The sequence below is a fragment of the Acanthopagrus latus genome, chromosome 5 (assembly GCF_904848185.1).
Source record: "Acanthopagrus latus isolate v.2019 chromosome 5, fAcaLat1.1, whole genome shotgun sequence".
Classification (NCBI taxonomy): domain Eukaryota; kingdom Metazoa; phylum Chordata; class Actinopteri; order Spariformes; family Sparidae; genus Acanthopagrus; species Acanthopagrus latus.
In genome coordinates this window covers 6,890,121-6,913,531 of record NC_051043.1, presented here as the reverse complement: position 1 = coordinate 6,913,531, position 23,411 = coordinate 6,890,121, and positions in this window count along the sequence as shown.

Sequence of the window (23,411 nt, the reverse complement as noted above, 5' to 3'; positions counted from 1 at the left end):
CCTCAGACTAGAAAGGAGCATATGCGTGAACACTTGAGCATCAGTTCACAATTAAGTGATACAACAGGCCTCTCTAACTAGGGGGCTTATTGCCTCTGAGCCACCCAGCTTTGCCTTACAAGGTTGGGATAAGAACATTTGGATGGATCCAGTTCACCACAAAGCACACCTCTAAGCTGAGCAGATGTCAGGAAAAACTGTTACTGTAGATGCATCCATGTGGAGCATGACTTTTACTGCATTGGCATGTGTCGTCTATTAAATTAAATTAGCTGATTATAGATGAGCTGAATGCAAAAAAAAAAAAAGAAACTCATTAAAGGTTAACCACAAACCACACAACGTAATTCTACCATTACCACCTCTGCTAATGGGCTCCCCTTCCTGTAATCCTCCAGTTAATAAAAAGGTGGAAGTAAACTAAGGGTGGGTGGGCCAACGGGCTGTTGTTCAGGTGTTGACACCTTCTAAATTGTTGACAAATGTGCGCTTCGGTGGCCAGTCAACAACTTGCTAATATACGGCCACCACACTTTGTGCTGCTGAGGAGGACTGAGGCGGTGTAGGCGGCGTGGAGCAGAGCCGAGGAGTGTAAGCGTTTTTGCAGATAGGTGCGCGAGAACACGCCGTCATCCTGAAACATGGCCGGCTGTAGCCAGAGGTTGTAAATCTAACAGCGACAGAATTTCAGCACCGGCTCAGGGTGACCAGGCACCTGCATTCTGCAGCATGCGATGTGGATACTGCAGCGCCGGGTAGACGTACACACTGCAAACTAATTCACACAGTCCTCCGTGTTGTTGCTCATTTTTACTATCATTTGTTTGCTGCAAGCTTGTGGTCATTGCCCAGAAACATGCATGTCTGAGCATGTGCAAACCCACATATGCATACAGGCCATAGACACACATCTGCACACATTTACACACACACACACACACACACACACACACACACACACACACACACACACACACATCCTTCGCCTGCTGAGATTGCCCGGGGTGGAGAGAGGATAAGAAAACATAGCCCGGTCTGCCCCCTCTGGCCTGTGGCTGTTGGGAGGAGAGGATGCCTCTCGCCTCCCATTTCCCCTGTTCCACAGGAGGCCCATCTCCACACTGCCACTGACCCATCTGTCCCGCATGGCTAACTGGGCTCCTGTGTATTCACCACAGCAGAGAAACACTGAGGGGAAGGAGGGGCGAGGGGGGCCGACAACATCTGGGAACCATCAAGCCAAAAGAGCCTTAGATCCTGAGATTCCAGTCTCCGACCCCTCTCCTCTCCTCGCCTCCCCCCCCTTCCCTCTACTCAACCCCTCCACCACCACCTTTCCTCTCCATCTGTCTCCCTCCTTCACTCCTCTTCTCTCCTCCTCCTCCCCCCTTCTCTTCCTTTCCTCCCTTCGTCCCGGCTGCCCATCATTTCCATGTCTCTTCGGCAGTGGGCCTAATCCAAACAGATTGTCTAACTGTTTCAAAAACATACTCCCTTTCTCAGACCCCTCTGCTCCCCCCCTCTGTCCTGTGTTCATCCCGGGGAACAGACATTCTCTTTCATGGTGGAGGAGGTGCTGGTGTCAGTCTGGCCTGGGTTAGCAGGTTACTGCTGCACAGAACCATTTCAGGAGGAATAAGCTAGCCAGGCCCCAAAGCACTTTGGCAGATCCCCATTTAATACTCAATCCTGACACATTACAGGCCATCCAACCCTCTCCTCTCCCTCTTCTCCACCTCCCGACTAAGTCTGTATAGGAATGGCCACAGCTGGCTACATAAGCACACTGTGTGTGTGTGGTTCAAAGCCCATTGTCTTTGGCATATTGTCCAGCCCTGCCACCCAATTCCGCAGGCTAGTGCTGGGCCAGGGACAGCCTTCGGGGGGAGAGCCCCAGTAGGGGGCCCTGGAGCTGGGAGGTATCCCAGGAGACCACCAGGCCTCCCACTGGGCAGCCTGCCTACATCAGAGGCTCCCCCTGCCTCTGCCTGCTGAACTCCTGCATACTGTGTTTTGTTTAGAAGGAAGCTCCATCCCTATTTACCATAATTGAATTAAAAGGATTAACATGGTTGCAGTGTTCCTCACATCTGTGTTCTCCATGATTCCACCTCTTTCCCCCTGTGTTGGATTCTTGAGGGAGGGGATGGGGGAATTCGAGCTTCTTAGAAAAAAATCTTCTTTGAATTAAATGCAAGATTTTGCAGAATTAAAGCCCATTTTAGATTGTACAAAAAAGTGAAATACATTACTAGAAGTAGATTTTTGATCATACTCCATTAATCTGAAGACACAAACATGTTCACTACAAGCTTTGTGAAACCAAACATAAAAACTCTTATATTGAAATTGAACACCATTGATAATATGAGATGATGTTGCAAAAGGCCAGTGGAGCTAGCAGGGGGATTCTCTGTGTTGGTTTTACCCCGATCGAGAAGCTGCTGTCCCAACTGGATTGTGACTGAGGGTCAGGAAAGCGGTGGCCTGCAGATCAGAGGCTGGATTAATTGTTGACACTCTCCCAGTCCAAACAGAACCCTGACTACCCCCATTACACACACACACACACGCACACACACCCAGACACACACACACACACACACACACACCCTCCCAACTACATCGAGGTCCTGACAGACACTTTGATTTATGTCTAGCCACCAACAAAAAAAGAGAACAAAATCAATTGGCTATTACCGCACTTAGCACCAGGCTGTCACCACCTGGGAGTAGGGTGTTGAAAATAAAAGACAGAGTCCGTACAACTCTTCCATACCACTCCATATACTCATTCCCACTGGGGAGACACAGATCAGTGCTCAATCTCCATATACACAGCTAGTCTCCGAACCGAGTGTCTGTAACACTGCTGCTCAGGGGCGGTGGTAGCACGGAGGTCAGAGAGGCTGGCTTGTGACTGAAGTGTCGATGGCTGGAATTGCCAGACTAGCTGGAAAACTGTGGGTGGGGAAAGCAACAACCTCTGCCACAACACCCCTGAGCGAGACTTCCATCTGGCCGACAGAAGAGTGCTGTGGTTGTACTGGGCTGGCTGCAGCTCAGACTGTTTGTAAGTGCATGAACATGAAGCACAGTGGTGATGAAACGGATCAGAAATTCATTAAATAAATAAATAAATACACGCAAAACCTCGGAAAAACGTAGTTGTGCAGATTACCAGCTGTGAGCAAACTGAATCGGTGGTGTCGTTGCACCCAGCTTTACACAACAGCCTACGTTTACCCAAAAATGTAGTCATTATCTTGTCAAGTGCAGTGAGGTGAATTTTGGAAGTCCACAAAATCTTTCTGGAACTTTACAGAAAAGCAGTGTTGCAGCATAAGTAGATGGGGACTTGTTTTAGAATGTAAAATGCAAAATAAACAAAAAAAAATCTCTTGGTTGATTGGAACATTTCTTTTATTCACACCCATGACACATGGTCGAGCTCATGCACCCACTTCAGACAGGGTGTGCTCTAACTCTTTGAGTGTCGCAGCAACAGTGTACACAGCATCTTTACAAATCAATTTGGGATCTCAGGGCTTCATTTTATATTTGCTTTGATTTTCAGTTTTCTTTTGTTTTTTCATGTTTTTTTTCAGTCCTTGTCTGCTTCAGTTGTTTTGGAAAATGCTGCATCACCTTTTTGCTGTGAAGCTCCAAAAATTATTTTTTTTTACAAAAAATACAAAATTATGCCTGACTTCCATCATCAAGGGGATGCGCAGATGATGGCCGAACTTTCATTTTTGAGTGAATTAGTCCTTTAAACCTGTCTGCACACCTTGAACCAACCTCAACTCTGACCTCTTATTGTGCATTAACTCTTATCCCCTGACATAACACACTACAGTCAGCTGTGTGAGGTTGACTGAAATACCCTTCCTGTACTGTCACTATCACCCCATCACCTTGCCCTGACCCCTCTGTCCTCCACTCAAAATTGTCCCCCTGTATCTGGGTCTTTTTATTCCCAATGGAGGCTATTTCAGGCATACATCATGCAAGCAATAGAGGGATATTTTTATGGTCAAGCCTCGGGCGGCGGGGTGTAAGGAGGTAGAGGCCTGCTGCATGGAAAAAGGCGGGGATGTTTGATTTGAGGCAGGAAAGTTTACTCTGATACAGAGAAGGACTGGAAGGAAACAGAGAAATCACACACTGCAACACATTTTCTTTTTCCCCTTATAGGGGCGCGCCAAATTCAGTGCAGTTGTCAGCGGTAAAATGGGCCACATTGCATCACAACCCCCCCCCATGTCATCTTGTCCCTCGCCAGCACAGGAACCATGTCTGACCCAACAACTGTGTGTCTGCCAACTGGAATGCGGGCCAGGGTCAGTGGAGGGGGCCTCATGGCCTCCTAGGGACTATTCTGAGAGCAGGAGCTCATCTCTGTTCTAACCCTATACTGGCGTCTTGTGACTGTGGTTAAAAATGGCCCGATGTGCTCACTAACTCTAAAACACAATCACTCCCCCCCCCTGCTCTCTCTCCCTCCCTCCCTATCTCTCTCTCGCTCTCTCTCTCTCTCTCTCACACACACAAGACCTCCTTGGGGAGCTGCAAAGTGGAAACGAGGGGATGTGAAGCCACAGAAGCCTCATGCGGTCTTGTGTTCTTTAATTCAAGCTTATTTTACATTTCTGCAGTGTTAGTCACAGGCATCATTATAATCAAATGTCCGCTGGGTACTTGGCATGATGATAATTTTGGGGGGAAAAAAAAGACTTAGATCAGAAGGGTATGCATGCTTGTACAATCAAGATCAGTCCGCACATGTTAGGCGGTGTTACGGTTCTGCTCTCTACTCCTACTCACAGTTGTGTAAGCACATGGATAAATTGTCTCGAATGAATAACGCTGATACGTGTAGTTCGGTTTCCAATCTGCAAATCATCTCGTGTCCATCTGCAGTTCGAAGCTGCAGCCCGCTGACCATACACTGTAATCACTGTGTATTTAGCGTTATCTTTAGAGAGCTGGCCCGCGTGAGACCTCTTTACGACACTGTAAACTTTAACTGCCTGGGTCTTAGTGCTTTAACTCCAGTCCAGCCACCCGAGGGAACCAGGGAGCTTATGGAGGGAGCTCACAGGATTGAATGGGAGAAAGCCACTGTTGTCCGTCTCAGCAGCGTGACAGCCCACAGATCTGCGAGTGCCATGAAGCGTCACAAGATGGTATTCTGCAAGCTGTTCGATAGGTGCACCTGTCGATACGCGCTAGGGTAAATGTTTTGTTTTTTTATTCATGTTTGAAGACACAAAATGACGGTGGAGTGCACCGTGGTCTAAACAAAAAAAAAACACGCTCCTCATGATATCAACACAACAAACCTGCTGGATGTCAAAAATGAAAAGAAAAAAGAAAACAACACCACCGACAATTTTTATTTTCCTTGTTACCCACGGTTAGAGGATATGTACAAACTGATGTCCAATCCCTGATACTGATAGATTACTGCTTCTCCAAGTAGAGTTGGCTTTTATCTCTAACTCTGCATGTGATGGAGAGGCTTCTTGCTGTTAAATCATCTATTTCATGAGTTGCTGGCACTCTGAGGGGAAAAAAAAAAAAAACTGAAGGAGGCTATTAGAGCCCGGCTGTGTTAATGCAGCCACCCATTAAAAAATCCCCACGGAGCTGAGGAAAGTGGACTCGTACACTTTAAGTATCTGAACACACACCAACAGGCAAACACTCATGGAGAAATGCATCCACGGACATAAACATGCAATCAGAGACACAGAAACATATATTTCATCGCGTGCTACTTTCTGAAGACGTGACATCACAGACATCCATTCCATCCTCATGGACACTTAGGACAGTACATTGCACTACACTGTTCAAAGGGACGGTACACCCAAACATCAAAAATAAGCATTTCATCCAATCCATCTCCAAGATCACTTCCTTCTGCATGATGATAGGCAAAGAAAATAGAAGTGTTTCCCACAATTAGACTTTCCTCAGGCATCTGCTGAGTTACAGACGGAGAGCTATTTTATTTATATTATATTATATTTATTTGTATTATATTATTTTAAAGAATGACACATCCACAACTAAGAAACTAGAGGAAAATCTGCCCCCGCCCTTCCCATCATATATGCTGCCAATTATACATGCTTTGCAATGAGACAGAAGCTCTCTGGTATTATTACTGTGATGCGACCCCTTCTACTTAACATTGGCCTACTTGTGCTGATGTTTTGTAAAAAAGTTGCACTTCATTGTTGCGATATCATTCAGTGCACGTTTGGTTTGGATCAGCGACATAATTAACAACAAGCCTCCTCGACGCGCAGCTCACCTGCTGTTATGACAACAGAATCGCAGTTTTAAAAAAGCCCCAAACCAAAAAAAAAAGGGTGTGTTTTCAGGGCAAACTTATAAAACATAGTGCTCATGAAGAAGGGGGAGAACAGAAAAGAAAGGCAAACGAGTGTGCGTGCATTAAAGTGGACTATTAAAGCAACGCTATGTAATTAAGGCAAACTCTTAAAAGGATTCTGAGAAAAGATTGATTGACTGATTTCACAGAGTCTCATTCTCAGGTCGTAGAATACAAAGGCACACATCTCTGTGGAAGATGTCACCAGAACTCTACAACTCAAACCAAAACAATCTTGGTAATTAGTGGATGGATAATAGCACTGCAGGTAAAATAACATTTTAAAAAATGCACTATTGATTCTGGGGTGAACTGTCCCTTTACATCAAACATGTAATTAAACATTTACATATTTTCTTATAATGACTGCTAATCATTCATAGACGCTTGAGCATTAACACAATCCAGAACAATGAATGTTCATATGCGGAGACGTTGTGCAACACATAACCACAGAGACACCTGTTGGGACGCTCAGATTGCCTCAGCCCCAAGATAGTCGGTCATCTCTGAGTGCTCGCTCACGTGAGCCCCTGGGGGCTGGGACAGAGCCGCCTTCTGGTGCAATACAAACAGGACTTTTATAGGCATGTTTACGAGCAGGTCGTCGAAGCCCCCCGTTTTGGGACAGGCTGGGCTGAGCTAGGCTGAGCTGAACCAGGCAGGGGGGTTGCAGGCAAGGATTGATGTCAGGCAGGACAGTACAACCCTGTCTGGGCGTCTGGGTCATATACCATGGCCTCTGCTCGCTCTGGTTTCAGCTCATGTTGCTGTTTCATGTGGGCTCTCCTGCAGGGGGACACTAACTGTCAACATAGCTCCTCTGTGAATGGCATAGGTCAGTGCACACATGTGGTTGTAGGGTGTCTACTTGGTGCTCACGATGGATCATGTAGAGAAAGCACCCCGCTGTGAAAATGAACCCTATAAATAAGAGCTAAACATGCTGCTCCACAAAAAAAAAAAAAAATGTTATACAGGACAAACATGGTTATGTTGCTTGGGTCAACACATTGATGTTAAAGTCACATCAACGTTTACATTTAAGGACAGGGTGAATATTTAGCCAAGGCATGGTTGCTTTCTAAGCTTCTATATTGTGTAGTATTACCACAGCTGTGCTAAAGGCCAGATGAGGCCCTGACTCTGTGGGCGAAGGAATCATTATGGGCTCATAAAGGGCCCTGCGCCAAGCCTCCACTCAATAAACCTGGATCCACATGGAGCCAATGCAGCTGATTAATTAGTCAAGCAATCAATGGGCTGTGCCTTCCATCCACTGATTTCCTCTAGTATTTTGCACAGGAACTGCAGACGCATACACACATGCACCCACACACACACACACACACACACATGCACCCACACACACACACACACAGATACTGTATGAGAGAAGGCATGAATACAGACACACAAATACAGACAAGCCATCACACACTTTTCGCTATTTTACACTCACATACACTTGCCTACAAAATGATAATGAGATACAAAAACAAAGAAAAACACTTTGAATTGGGGATAAGAGGCGACGAAGGAAAGAAAAAAAAGCTGTGGGAATAAGTAAGAAAGTTCTCACCTTCAAAGCGGTGAGAGCAGGCTGGCTGTCAGTCAGGAGAGGGAGGTGCCATTTGAAGGATCAGTCATCCTTGACAGTGCTGTCATGGAGAGCCTTAATTAGCCAGGATTACTTCCTCACTTAATGAAGCATGCGCTTCTTCGTCTCGGACCGAATACTACTCTCCTCTCTCCCTATTTTCCCTCCCTCAGGTTTTCTCCTCCGTCTATCTCGCTCCCTCGTTCTCTGTAGCTCCTTCCTGCTCTGTGTGCTTCTCTCCAGGCAGCTTGCTCAAATCGCTCCTCATATTGGAGACTTCTCGCATCCCCTACCATGGATTCTCTGTCACTTCCACTAACCCAAGTGGGTGTGTGTTCTCTCCCCCCTCTGCGCTCTTTCTTCTTCATGCATCTTCAATTTCCCCTCAATCACAGCTCAGTTTTTAAGTCGGCCGGTGCTCAGATACCTTGTTTGGTCAAGACTTGTTGGTTTGTTGTTTGTCTATTTGATTGGCAGACCAACACGCAGTCTGAGTAACAAACACAGCAAGCACTTCATTGTTTGGTCCTTCAGTGGCAGCATTCTAATGATCATCGCCGGTTGAAGTTAAGGCCACTGGCTTGTTAATGCTTTTTCATCAGCCTCTGTTTAAGTAGCGCTTGAACTTCATCCAGTCAACAATGAGTGTGAAAGTGAGACTGTAGTTAAAGATATTAAAAAGTAGACACCATCGCCAGCTGCCTGATCATTACTGTGCATGTAAACCGCTCAACAGAGATGAGAAAGAAGTGAGATGCCTCACTCCTTTGCAACCTCCATCATCAGCGGGAAAAAAAATGATGTGTGTAATTCAGAATGACATTGATTAAAGGTGACCTTTTATGCGTTTTTGTTTTTTCGAGAGCTCCTCGCTCCCACAGAACACACTGCTCCTGAAGCGCCTTGTCAGAAGACCCTCTTTACTTTGATTCTGTGACTTCTTGACATCTACTGCATCACCATGCCACACATTTGCATTTGTACTATATTTGTACTATATTCAATATGTGTTTTTTGAGCATTAGGTATGTAAAATAAAATCATGAGCCTGAAAATGACCTCTTATCCTTCTTGCCACTTTTCACTGTATTCTCACCAATGAAAAAATAAAACCATACAAAGCAAGTATTTTGAAACCTGTTGAAGGACCGCAGAAGAAGATGGAATAGTTTAGTAAGACAGCGAGGATGGGTGGGAAGGGAGAGGAGAGTGGTGATAGAGAGGGCTGACTAATAAAGTAGTGAGAGTATGGGCATGGTTTGAAGAGGGGAGGAGGAGAGAAGTGAAGGAGAGGTATAGGCTCGGAGGAGCAAGGAGAGCAATTTGCCGCCACAGCGCACACAATGTCCCCTCCATGCCTGTGGGCCATGTGAAGACTGCTCCTTCAATTACACTTCACACTGGTCAGGGAGAAAGAGATAGACAGAGAGAGAGACAGACAGACAGGCGGGGACGGTAAGAGATGGAGGGAGAGGGAGACAGAGAGAGGAGCAGAGATCTCAATGTAGATGTACACAGCAAGCCTGGGGTACAGCGAAAAGGCAAATAGCACAGGACAGGAACTGTGTGGGTCCAAATATACAAACGTCGAATTATCTGGAAACTCAGGCGACTACTGAGTCTTCAGTCAGCAAGGCAAGAAAAGTGACATCATCCATCATTTGTTTGAGTGCCTCAATATGAGCTGTTAAAGCATACCTCACAAGCATCAGGTTAGAAAGAGCTCACATTTTTAGTTTCGAAAGGTGATTAGAAACTATTCATTTAGTCTGACAATGATAAAAATCTTAACTCAAGGTTCACCTATCTGCTGCTGTGTTATTTTCCTCTCAGCATTTTGCTCAGTTTTGTTACTTTATCAGGATGTCGGCCAAGTAAAATCCACTTGCACAAAGCAGTGGCACAACACAGTCCTGTAATTCCTGTACTTACAGGGCTGCCCTAGTGATTTTAAATTGCATTTCTATAATGTTTGGAGACTTACAAGAGACAAACTTTGAAAAAGAGTGGTCCAAAGGCAGCAAAGGCTGAAATAACCAGGTTTTTAATCCCTGGAATGGGTCCGGCTCTAAAACCAGTGGATCCTACATTTCCCTGGACACGCCCTGCCTTGTAAACACCCACGTCTTTCAAACTCCACAACCCCAGTTTGTAACACACACTGTCAATTGGAAAAAAAAGAAAAACCTGCTCCATCGTGATGACAACGTTCCTCCAGAACCACAGAAAGCATGACACTGTTCACAGGCTGCGTAGTAAACTGATCTTTATTTGTAACGTTGATGGAGTGTCCTTCTGAAACAATATCTGGGAATTTCTACACAAATGTGCGCTCTTTCTACACTAATAAAAATGTGACCGCCTATTATAGTCCAATATCCGTCAACAGCATTGTCCACATGACAGTCAAACTGCTGGATGAGAGTAAGACATCCAGTCCTCATTGGACAGGACAACAGGCACAGAGGGACCTCCAGCAGGCTGCTGTCAGCTGGCCAGATGAAGTGATAGAGGGACCACAGCCTTGTAGCTAACATGGCTAACAGATATGAAGCCAACAGAGTGTCTGAGTGAGGGTGACAGGAGGGCATGTTCTAATACAGGCCACAGTCAAGATGGAGGCTGGCTCCCCTCCCTTCCACCCCCACCCCAATACGTCTCCTCTCAAACATGCCCACCAGGCATGGGCCAGCTCCTGATGATGAGGAGGAGGGAGGTACAGGGGCTGGAGGGATTGAGGGATGGAGGTGGAGGTTTGGGAGTGTCAGGGGGCGGAGGGGTGGGGGGTGTCTGTATCAATCCGTCACAGGCTGACAGCTGACTCCTGTGCCCGCCGTGGCCACGGGCAACTGACCAGAACCAGGCCAGAGCTGGCCAGCTGTGTGCATGTGTGTCAGTGTGTGTGTGTGTGTGTGTGTGTGTGTGTGTGTGTGTGTGTGTGTGTGTGCGTGCATGTGTGCATTTCAACCCCTCGACACACACATATATGCGTCTCATCTTCCATCCAACAGTAGCCATATCCTTCTCGCCATCTCTCTGCCTCTCTCGCTCTCCCAGCCTCCCCAGCCTGTCCATGACATCTTACAAGTCAATCAATCAGTTTCAGCGAGCTGGCATGAGAGCACTGCATTTATCCAGAGCACACCCTGCCTGTCATAGTTGCTGAAGTATTTTTATTTAAACTGACCTTCAAACCAATCCACTTTTCTCCCTCTGTAGTGCCTCAGGTATGTGCAACAACATAAGAGAGTCTTCAGAGAGAAAGGAATGGCAGAGGGAAGGCAAAGAGCAACATCTGGTGTCTTTCAGTTCCACCCTCAGCAGCCTTTACCTGGGCTCCTGGTATTTGAAAACCTCTGTCTCTGGTATGCCCCCAGCACAATAAAAACAACTGTTTCATCTCTATCCATTTGTATGTGAGTCAGCTCTTGTGTGTGCACCAGGGGTTTGCTCAAATATCTAGATGCACTTTTTTTAATACTGTCAGTTGATCCACTGCTGGTGAATTTAAAGCGTCAGACCCAATACCTAGTGGTGGAATGTCACACGTTTACTCAAGTACTTTACTTTAGCAAAAATTCAAGGTTCTTGCACTGCACTTGAGTAGATCCATTTGATGCGATTTAAACATCTAATTTCCGCTTTATTTCAGATGCAACTATTGTACTTCTTACGCCACTACACTCATATGACAGCTGCAGCTACTAGTTACTGTTCAAATGAACGTTTTCACACACTCCCTCCAAGGCAAGTCCAGCACATGAACTGATGAACTGAATGATGAGGTCTTGTTCTGCGCTTTTCACAGGACAGATGCACTGTTGAAGATTAAACTACATAACATTGTATAAAGTTGTTCAAATGAGCTCATGTATGTATACATGCAGAAATATTAAGCCAAAAACATCAGATATGACAGTAAAAATCACTGTGGTGAACACTTTCACTCCTTTGGTAACACTTTATTACAACCATCATTAATAAATTGCACCTTTTCAGCATGTTAAAGCTGAGTGAATACTTATTTTACTGTTAAACAATGAAATTCTATATAAAACATTTATCAACCAATTAAAGAGTCATCTATAAAAAATATTTGGACACTCCTAAAATTGGAACTGAGGCTTATAGACTTCCATGATTGCTTAATAAATTGTTCATAAACAATTTAATTGTTTGTTAAAATTGAAATAACTATTAACTCAAGTTCAATTAACAATACACGAACCATTTATTAATGATGGCAATAATTAAGTGTTACCAGTACATTTATTTGATACTTTCAAATCGTTCCAGGTACTTTCCTTATCCTGAACTATGTTCTGGGTGCAGGACCTTACTTGCAGTGGAGGATTTTAACAGTGTGGCATTAGTTCATTCAGTTTTTCCCCACTAGCGTTTCCAAGTGCTGTTATTGTTGGAACCACTGCTGCAAAGACAACTTTATCGTTTCACTTTTCCTCTGAGTTGCAGATAACAACAGCACAGGACAAAGTGGGAGTCTATGCTATAATAGAAACGGATGGCAGTTAACCTTCCTTTTCCCCAAGTGACCACGGGAACCAGTGTAAACAGTGGTTCCATTATTCTATAGCTATCACATTGTGCAACCAACATTTACTTCATTGTCATACATTGAAGTAGAAGAGGTGTCTGTTGCCAGGACAAGTAAAGACTCCTCTTCAACACCTTTTCAACCACTGACAAAATTAAGGACACTGTGTGCTTGTGTTCTTTTACTTCTACATTATGCAATATCATATTATACATAGTGCATTATATGTTATGCAATTAGCAGCATAAATAGTGACAGTTTAATTAATTTCCATCTTACTCCCACTGCAGTTGAGATCCTGCGCTTCATATGTTTTCCTATTTATTGCTCCAGTTACACACATACAGACCTACACACGCACACACACATGCGTGCGCGTGCACACACACACACAAACATGAGGAAACATATAGTTGCCCCCTCCTCCCTCAACTCTTCGAATTTAGGAGGACCTCATGCTCCTCAAGTCTGTTTTTCGGCCTGATTTTACCCCCCTCATCCCCATTCTTCAGCAAACCTCATCCCCCAGGCCCCTCCCTACCATGCCCCCACAAGCCTCCCCTCCACCACCTCCCCCTCCGGCTTCTGACAGTACCTCAGCGGGAGAGCGCAGCCCTGATGGATGCCACAGATGGGCCTTTCCCTTGGAGCTCCCAGCCTTGGCGCAGTGTGTGCTCGGCAGGGTCAGAAGCCAGGCCTCCCCATGAAATGCATGTTGTAACAGGAAACAAAAGAAGGGCCCCCATCCCCACCAACAGCCACAGCACCCCCTCCAGCCCTCCTCTCCCATCCCTAAAAAAAAATGGGGGGGGGCATGGAGCGAGCCGGGGAGGGTGAGCGAGAGTGAGGGGTGCTGGAGGGTTAAAAGTCGGAGGGGGTGGCGGGGCGCAGTGAAGAGGGAGCAGTACTTAAAGAGGAAAACAAGAGAAAATGCGAAGGGACATTCTCAGCTGGGGTGTCAGATGGACGACTTGCTCTCTCGCGCAGGGCTTTGTCTTCTGCTCTTTGTTCCATGGAACTGTGTCCCCGCCGCCACATGTGTGGGTGCACAGCTTTCACGCTAATGCACACGAGTGTGTTTATAATTGGGCGGCTCGGAGCGTGTACATGTGTGCCTGTTGTCTGTTGGATTGCGACATATAGTTGTTCTGTTGGAAGTCCACCCACATCCCACCCAGTCCTCAGCAGCCCCACTGCATGTCAGTTCGTTGAATAGATATCTTGAGTGACACTGAGAGACAGGCCCCTCAAAGTGCAGCTCCTTCAGTTTGAGAGAGAAACACATTTGATGCTCGGGGTATCGCTACCAGCTTCACTTCACACTCGCTGAGGGAAGCTGCTATCAGTCTGGACTGTTGGAGAAACCCTCCACAGGGTGTGACTAATTATATAATGGCTCATTGCAAACTGATACTGTAGATACATAAGCTCTGATAGATGACACTCGATTGATGGATACATGTAGATGGGTGGATAGATGTACGTCTATGTGTACAACACAACAGAAGTTTCCGGAGGAGAATGAAAACTGATACACCCAGCTGATTTTCAGTCTCCGTCAGTTACTGATTAGTGACACATCCCTGACTTTTCATTACTTTGCTGTGTTGTAAAAATCATTTCTTTTGTTACATGCAACTTGCAGCATTTCTGTGTTTTCTGTACTTGAATTTCCCTTCACGAATGGTAAAGGCAAACAGACTTGCAATTACAGTATGAAGCACTTTTTCCTGTCCAGTGGCCACTCAAAGCACTTCACAGTCACCCCTTCACAGCAAATTCATACGCTGAGGCCAGAGGTAAGCCAGAGTACCAAACCCGAGGGACATGTCGACTTTGAGGTAATACACACAGAAACCTTGCCGGTGAAAGCAAATATTTACGTGATTGTTAGAAATGTTTTATTCATTCATGTGTCAGATATCAATTCTGCTGCTCACATGTTATCTGTAAAATGGTATTGGATTGTAACTGGGTCAGTCCATACCAACTCCCGCTTCATATGAAGGATTCTCTTGAAATTCATGTTAATCAAAGCTTCTATTAAACTCATGGGACCTTGTAAAATCTTATAGTTTCATTTCAAATACCACTAATGAGTTTGGCCCTCTGAGCAGAATTTCAGCTCATAGTGATAATATGTATGTGTATTCAAAGTCTCACCAATCACTTATTTTTGAATGGATTGGGTTGAAATCCTGAACTTCCAAGAGACTCTAAGGAAACCATGTATACATTTGAATAGTCATTGCCGAATGCTTACAGTAAATTGATAGCAGTAAGTCATTTGTCTTTTACCAGAATGAAAAATCTTTTTCATTTTCAAAAACTAATATCTCCACTAGTTGTCACTTCCTTGCAACCAAATTTTGCTTCTGTGTGGCTCTCTGCGCAGAAAAGTTCTGGATTTTGGGTGAGTTGGTTTTGAATGACCCAGCTGTAAGTTGCTGTCCCAGTAAAGCTGACCTCAGTGAATAAGAAATGTTATTTATCAGCATTAACATCAAGTCAGCTAAAGCAATATTTTAGTGATTTTAGGGAATGTAATAGAGCACCAGCAAGTGAGGGGCAAAACCACTTTGTAATAAAAAAGCATCAAACTTCAGATGGCTATCAGCATGTTATTTAAACACTCTGAGCAAGACAAAAACAACATGTCTTCCTTGTAGGGTCCCTATCATTTCCACATTAAAACTTAAAAGCTCCTGAGAGGACCAAAATCAGAAGATCAACTTTCCAACACAGGAATTATCCGAAGAGCATGAATGCTGAACGCAGGGCATGTTTCTTAGATTTCGAACATGTCATACAGAATGTGTTGTGAAAGCGGTGAAGACGTTTTTTCTTTATTGTCTTTTCTTTGTCCATTGGTACATTATGGCAAGTCGCAGTTAGTCAAGCTCTCCCAGCCGCTGCGATAAAGAGATATACAGACAGATACTTACTGTAGATAGACACAGTACTTTAATGGACCTCCAACCTTCTCTCTATCTCTCACCGGGTGGGTGCAGTCTGTGTGTGTGTGTGTGTGTGTGTGTGTGGGGGGTGCATTAAGTTGAGCTAAGCTGATCCTAGTTAGATTCCAGCCTGTTGGAGCTGAGAGTCACACCAGGCAGCATAGCCAGCCTCTGGCTATCCACTAAATTAAAGGCCTAATGCACAATCCTTCGTGCAGGCTGGCAAACTAATGAAATGGAGAAGTGGGGCCCCCGGGAGGATTGGGCGGCAGATGAAGACGCCTCCAATGAGGGATTCAACCCAGGAGCAACCTCCCCACCTTGTCTTTGCCATCCACATCTCCCTCTCTCGCTCCCTCTCTCTCTCGCACACTTTCTTGCTCGTTCCCTCCATTATTCTCTTTCTAGCTCTCCCTTTCTCTGGCTCTGGAGAAAGCCGAGGATGTCAACAGCATGTCTAACTGCATGGGAAAAGTGCAACACACCTCTGCAGTATGTAGCTTTATGTGTGGCAGCAGATTTTTCGACGTGCGACTCGAGAGATGGAGAGGTGGGGCAGGTTTTTTTGGCAGCGGTCTGTTTGTTGCCACCAAACATGGCGGTCCCCACAGAGGAGTGAACAGACTTAACCCACTAACCTTGAAAGAGGTGCTTTGTCTATAAATAACTCCCACCAATTAAAGCTGTTTTTCTGAGTCCTCCCCACTGAGCCCGGCACCTCGGAGTCCCCGACGACTCGTCTCTCGAGCAGCGCAGCACAGGAGCCACAACCCTGCTAATTAGAGTTGCTATCATTCACCTGCCCCTGTCTTGCTGCTTGGCCCTACTGTCAGACACACAAACACACACATGCACATGACAGCACAACACCCATGTTACACACCGAATAGTACTATATTACTACATCTTAAGCCGAGGATTAGCCCTGAGGAGATGACTCAGTCATTTAGTTATTTGCCCACTTGCTCGACATGGTTGTTTAATCAAAACTGCCAACAACAAGGTACATGTAGAAATTTAACTTTGAAAAGCAGAGGATGCGTCACAACCCTCCAGTGCTTTTGGCGAGTGAGAAAAGGCAATTGGAGGCGAGGAAGAGGGGACGCTACAGAGGGAAATGGGCTGAATTACACTTTAATTGCCATCGCTATTAATTAGAAGTCTTGGAAATCTGTTGCGGTTTGGGTCTCTTCCACCCTCCCTCCCCTCCGGTTTGTCGTCCTTATGAAGCTATCTATTAACATCTTAATTGCCGCCTGGTCGGCTGTGTTGTGCTGTGGCAGCCACAGTGAGTTAAACACAGCCTCCCTGACATCCAGTTCTGGAGGCTGGCTGGCTGGTTAGCTGGATGGCTGACTGGCTAGCTGGCTCAGGGAGCACTTTTTTTGGCTGGATCATTAACATAAACAACAAAATATGCAATCAACAAGGCTGCATGGTGGATAGAAAATCGCAGCGAGTCTAAGGGAGAAATAAATGGCATCCACTCGGGGGCAAAAAAGGAATCGCTAAAATGCCTCTCGTCTCTTTCATCCCTCGACTCTTGTGTTTGTCATTGTCATGGGTGTGAAATTGGTCAGTCAGATGCTGATGATGAAGTGGCCAAAATGTAATGAATTCTATCTAGCCTATAAGTGGTTGACCTAGGGTTGATCAGAGGTTAACACCACTTCACCCCTAAGACAGGTCCCATTAGCAATTATATTGTGCATTAACAATCACCGCGGTTGGGTTAATGTCAGACTTTGTGCGTCGTCTTCCGTGTCTGTGTGTGTGCCGATGTGTCCTTGTGCGTCATCTTGCTGCATAACTATTCCACAAGTAGAGCGCTGGTTCTATGATTGAGCCTAAGCATGAAGAATGACTTGTGTGTCATTGTCATTGACACCCACAGACAGGCCACAGCCGGGGACTGTCAGTCAAACCCTATCAGTCTATCAGTGTCTACTAACCAGCCTGCAGTCGGATGTGTCGTGCTAAATGGCATTTTTACACATTAATGCATTTGATTACACTGAGGGATGGACGGGAGGCTGTGGCAGCTACACAAGACACCCCCCAACACCATGCACCACACCCTCAGCACAGACACACACACACACACACACACACACACACACACACACGCTAATAACCCTTGCTTTGACATTTGAAGTAACATTATTATAGGGCTCATTTGGAGCACACAAGCCCCAGGCAGGAGGCTCTGTTAATCAGGTAGGCCAGGGTTGCTGCTTGAGACTGGAGGGTCAGGTAGGGTAGGGGGCGTAAAGAGGGGGGATCAGAAGGGCGGTGGGTGTCAGAGCCTCTGGGTTTGACATTCACAGCACAACAGACAGCAGAGATGGATGCTGGGTAGCATTCCATCTATGCACGCATGACAGAGCCCCTCCCGTGCACACAGCCACATTCAATCCCAGATATGACCTTTCAAGAAAACCAGGGTCAACTTCAGGGTTTTTTCCCCCTGTTTTTGCAGCACAGACTCAAAAGGCGAGACAACAATATCACAACTCGTTGCCGATTCATGTAGTCCGTTCTCCTTTCAGTGGGTCATTTCCCCTTTGACTCCACCCTGGGCACGTCTTGAGAGGCGGAGCAGCAGGCGTGCTGTCTGGATTAGAGCCAAGCTGCACACTATTACTCGCAGCTCTAAAATCTTGCAACAGGCTGGGTCATACGGCTCAGGATCAAGACTAGGATCAGGGTAATCGCCTCGCTGTGGCTCTCGCGTGTCCTTTGCCAGTCTTTAGCCATTGGTCAGGGGTAGGTTAGGGTGAGGGGTGTGTGTGTGTGTGTGTGTGTGTGCATGTGAGAGAGATTGTACAGATTTGTGACAAATGTGTACAGTATTCAAGTGTGTATCCTCATGTGTGTCTTTGAGCAGGTGCATGCAGTGTGTGTGTGTTTGTGTACGTGTGCAGGTTAGATGGGGCTCACAGGGTCAGGAGATGCTGCAGGGCTCTGCTGACGGCTGCAGGAAACCAATCAACCTTGTCTGTGTATTCCCCGACCCGTCGTTTTCTTAATGACCTGCCCTGACAGGCCCGCTGCAGCCCCGGCCAAACCTCCCTGCACCGCTCAATGGATGACCGGCCCCCATCAGCAACATGCTAATGACCCAAAGAGAGGGAGAAGGGTGGAGAAGGGAGGGATGTAGGTGAAAGAGGAACTGGTGGAGGCATGTAGAAAGAGAGTAAGAGGAAAACTGACTGAAATAAAGAGTGGTATGAAACAGAAAAGACTGGTTTCCATTACACAAACAGCTGAAAGTGTCAAGACACAGCCAGCAGGCAGAGAATCATCTATACATGACCTGTATTAGGTCCGTGTATCTAATATTTTCAGCCTTTAGCTATGTTGCAACACGTTAGAATGACAACTTAAGTTCCAAGCTCATGTTGTCAAAATATCTTGAAAAACATTCAGTTCATTCAATCAATAGTCAAAAGCTTGATTAGAAAATGCATTCACTTTCCTGTCATCACGAGTACTGATACTGACGAGTACTCGTACTTGTATAATTTATCTGTACCGGACGCTCATTTCAGCCGAGTCCTCCCTCAACCCAACATTTAATCATCTTCCTCTCCAGGCCACGCTGATAATAATAATTTGTCACCTCTATCACTTTAACCAGTGTGTTCATCCATGTCTGTCAGAGTGAGAATCAGTGTTTCAGCAGGAACCTAACGGACAGGTCAAGTGTGATTTATGCATTCTCACTGGACGTGATCTGTCTGAAACATGGAGGGCAGGAAGACGTGCTTTAATTCATTTTGCATCCAGAATGAATGTTAGCTAGGTACATTTCTGCAAAATCATAGATAAGTTCTAACTGGACACCTCTTTGTGTTGCTGTTTTTTTGCTGTTTTTTTTTAAAGCACTGTGCTTATGGTCAGCTAAGGTTTCCACACAGAAACGACTTGGTTAGGGTAAGGGAAGAAAACATTGTTTGGTTGAAAATACCCATTTTGGAGATGTTTTGACTTCCCATGAAAAATTGACGATTTTGGTCCCCACAAGATCAACACCTGGAAATGTCCCCGAGTGTCCATGAAGAAAACCTGTGGTGTGACTCAAACTGTGGTCGTTTGGGAGCACTGTTGGTTTGTAATTATGCCACCATCATCCCCGTCCACCTCCTGACGTGAAAGGTGGCTGATAAGCATATACTGTCAGCATGATATGACATGTTTTGTACAAATAACAAACTCTGCATAAGTGTTTCAATTTTTCTCCACACGTAATTTAGGTGAAGTCAAGACGCCTCTATAAGTAGGGACTCAAATACTCACCTATCTATCACAATAAATCACAATGAACCAACCAAGGTCAGTTGCTTCGCTTTATTTTCCAGCCATACTCACTGCAGTACGCTCAAAGGTGTCTGTTTTTTAATTAATGTCACTTTTGATGTTGCCAAGATGACAGTATTGTCCATTAGCTTCAGAACACGGCGCCGTATTAGAAAAGCATCTTCTCCTCGTCCTTCCTTAATCATTCTGATCAGCATGTCTACGAATAGCACAAAGGAAAACTCCATGTAGGTGAACCTTGTCACGCTCCTACTACAGATGTAATTATAGCAGAGCCCAGAGCACTTATATTGTGACTTTGTACGCTGCCATCAGGGCCTTAAGTAGAACTTGTGTAAATGTCAGGATGTGTTCGGTGCAGCCAGTCTGTGGCTGTACTTTAAAACCAGGATGGAAGTCTTGTTTTTTAAATGCAATCATAAAAACATTCTATACTTTTAATTGTAATGATAGTTACTGCACGAAGAAAAAACACCTTTGATTTATAACATTATTCTACCCAGAAAAGAAGCATCAGCCAAGCTCCATTCTTCCCACTCAGCTGAGCTCCTTTCTCAAACTTTATTTTGTGGTTGATGACATGTTGTATAATTTCTGACATCCTCTAAGAGAGATGGTACTCTGATATTATTTTTTCTAAACATAGTGAGTTTTCTCTCTCATCAGCTGGCCGGTTGAGCAACCAATATGAGCTGAGGGTTTGTTTCTGTGCTCTGCCGTTCAAGTCAAGTCAGAAGACGAGGGAGACCTAATGTTGTCTGCAATCCACAACGTAACATCATGTCAGCAAAGGGTTGTGTTGCTATGGGCCTAGGGTTTCAACAAGGGTTTTAGATAATCAACCCTGTGTTATACCACTATCATACACAACCAATCACAATCAACAAAGTTAAACTAGCTGCCATGGACGTACTGAAAAGGGTGGACCGTAGGGTTAGGGTTCGAAGGTAGACGGACAGGTATCCTGTCTAATCATATCAAATGGCAATGATTAGGATGACTGAGCATGTAAAAACTTGCAACAGCCTCAGATACTGGAGTTTCTTCATTTTTTAAATTTTTTGTCAGAGCATTTGATTTATTGATTGCTGTCGGGGGTGTCAAGAGATTTTCTACAAAATACCAAAAAATGCTTTGAGAATAATTCACCAATCCAAGCTTCAAAAAGGGATGTATACTACAAACAGCCCTGCCTGGAAAAAAAAAAACAAAAAAAAACTGTGTATGTCTTGTCTGTCTCAGCAAGGTCTGACTGGGGAAGAACTTGTCTGCAAATCTGACAATCAATTTCAGTTTTCTGTTGCCTTATATATCAGTCCACTGGTCATTTTAACTTGAAAGACACAACCTACATTTTACCAGTCAGTGCCTTTGTAATGAGCGTAGAGTCATTAAAAACACTCACATACACCCCACACACACACACACACACACACACACCTGTCTTGCCCCTTCAGTCAGGCACCCACTAGTCATGCTGGTGTTCATTTCTCCACTTTCCATCCCTGCTCTGTGCTGCTGTCTGATCATTAAGGTCATTGACCCGAAATCTGATCGCAGTCAATGAGCTAACCAAATGAGCCACCTAATATCTGAATCCTGCTGCAAGCACAGACACTCTCAATAATGCTGTGTACATTAACAGCATTAACACAGAGAGGAGGAAGGGCGGTTGAAGGGAGGGAGGCAGGGAGAGAGGGAGGAGAAGAGAGAGAGAGAGAGAGAGAGAGAGAGAGAGAGAGAGAGAGGGAGGCAGCAAGACTGAGAATGAAAGAAAATAAGAAAACCTTATCTATCATTGAACACTGAGATTTTTTTTTTTTTTTCTGTTGAACGAGACACGGCTGCGCGTGCAATTCATCATCTTTTATTTAGAGGATGTACGGAGACCCGTAAAGCCTCGTAAGATGAAATATGTCTCTTGAATAAATTGTGAATATTCTGTGTTTTCTCTCTGTGATGGAACCGTATTTCAATCCCTGTCATTACGATGCTGCCAGAATCCCCTGGCAGGCATGAGGAGGTTTGGGACTTTTAAGCCGTTTGTTTCATCTCAGGTATTAACCCCAATTTTATACCTACGCAGTGAGATAATCATGGTTTCAAGCTGTTAGTGTTTTCTTCACTCACCAAATCTGTACACTTTTAATCCCTGGAAACTAATTAAGATTTATATAATTATCATTTTCGCCAGTTTAGTTTAGTCAGCCTGCGTGTGCCTGAATCGTGTATGCGTGTGAAGATTGAGGGAGTAGGGGGCGAAGAGAAAAACCGTAGAAGACGAAACTGAAGGAAAGAGTGTGGAAATCCGCCGTCTTTAAGTGAATGAAGGTAGAGCAGAGGACAAGGCTCCCTTTATGTGTGTTGGGAGGCATCATGCTGCTGCAGTGCTTTGGGTGGGCACTGGCTGACCACCCTCCTGAACCCCCTCAACACACACACACATACGCACACACACACTCCCCTGTCAGACCCTGGAAATACCTCACATTCCTTCCACTTCACTGACTGCTTTACAGCCAAGGAGAGATAACAAAGGAATGGGCAGGCGTTGAATACCAGCCTGCAGCGTGGACTCAGAAACCTTTTCTTTTCTTACTGGAACCACTGGACACCACGCCTTATCTCGCCCGTCCCCACGCAGAGATGTCACCGACTGTCCCGCTAATGAGATGGAGTGTACTGTACCTCTAAATGAGCCACCGGCCCGACTCACCTGTTAATCCCATTGAAGTGAAACCTCATCCTGCTGTCTGAGCAGCGCGTTGGCTCCTCCTCGCACCCAGGCCTCGACTCAAACCCTGGCCGACTCCAGCTCTACCACTCTCCCCTGGGATGAGGTTTTCTCTTTCTCCCTGGCTCAGGTTGCAAGCTCAGGTATCCTGGATTCCCTGGGTCTCTCGCCTCCTGTTTCACCTCCTGTAACATGCCTCCTTTCCCGTTGCCACGCTCAGGTCATCTATACTATTCACCTCTTGAGTCTTCATCAGGATGACAAAGAGGGACGGCTAACAGACGCAGTGCGACTCATTCACTTGTATGCTGTGGTCCACCGATGCACAATCAAGATCAAATAGATGATATTGCTTGAACAGGAGACAGCAGATTGATTTCCAGGGTCAGTTCATTACGGTGTAAGGGGAGAGCTTCACAGTCAGGTGATGTTCCAGCTGAGGTCTCTCAAAACCTCTGCCACATGCTGGCCAGAAAACAGGACTGACAGTGGGTGAGCACGCAGGCCTGGAAGTGCGCTTCCCAATAAGACTGGCAGGTAGAAATATACTCTGATTCAACCATCACTACCCAGCTCAAACCGTCTCTCATTCTCACTTCACGCTCTCACCTCTTCAAGACATGCGCAGCCTACCTGGTCGCCAGCGAAACTGAACTACAGAGCAGGGTGCCTTTTTATATTTGTTCATCAGAGATTATTTTATTTTAGGTATCATTTTAAGATATAGTATTTCTATAGGCTGGATACATTCTAGTATTCACATTGAAAACTCCTGCAGGATCAGCTGCCCTACCCTCAGTGTGTTACTGACAGTGTAACATGTAACCTTTCCCTGGGTG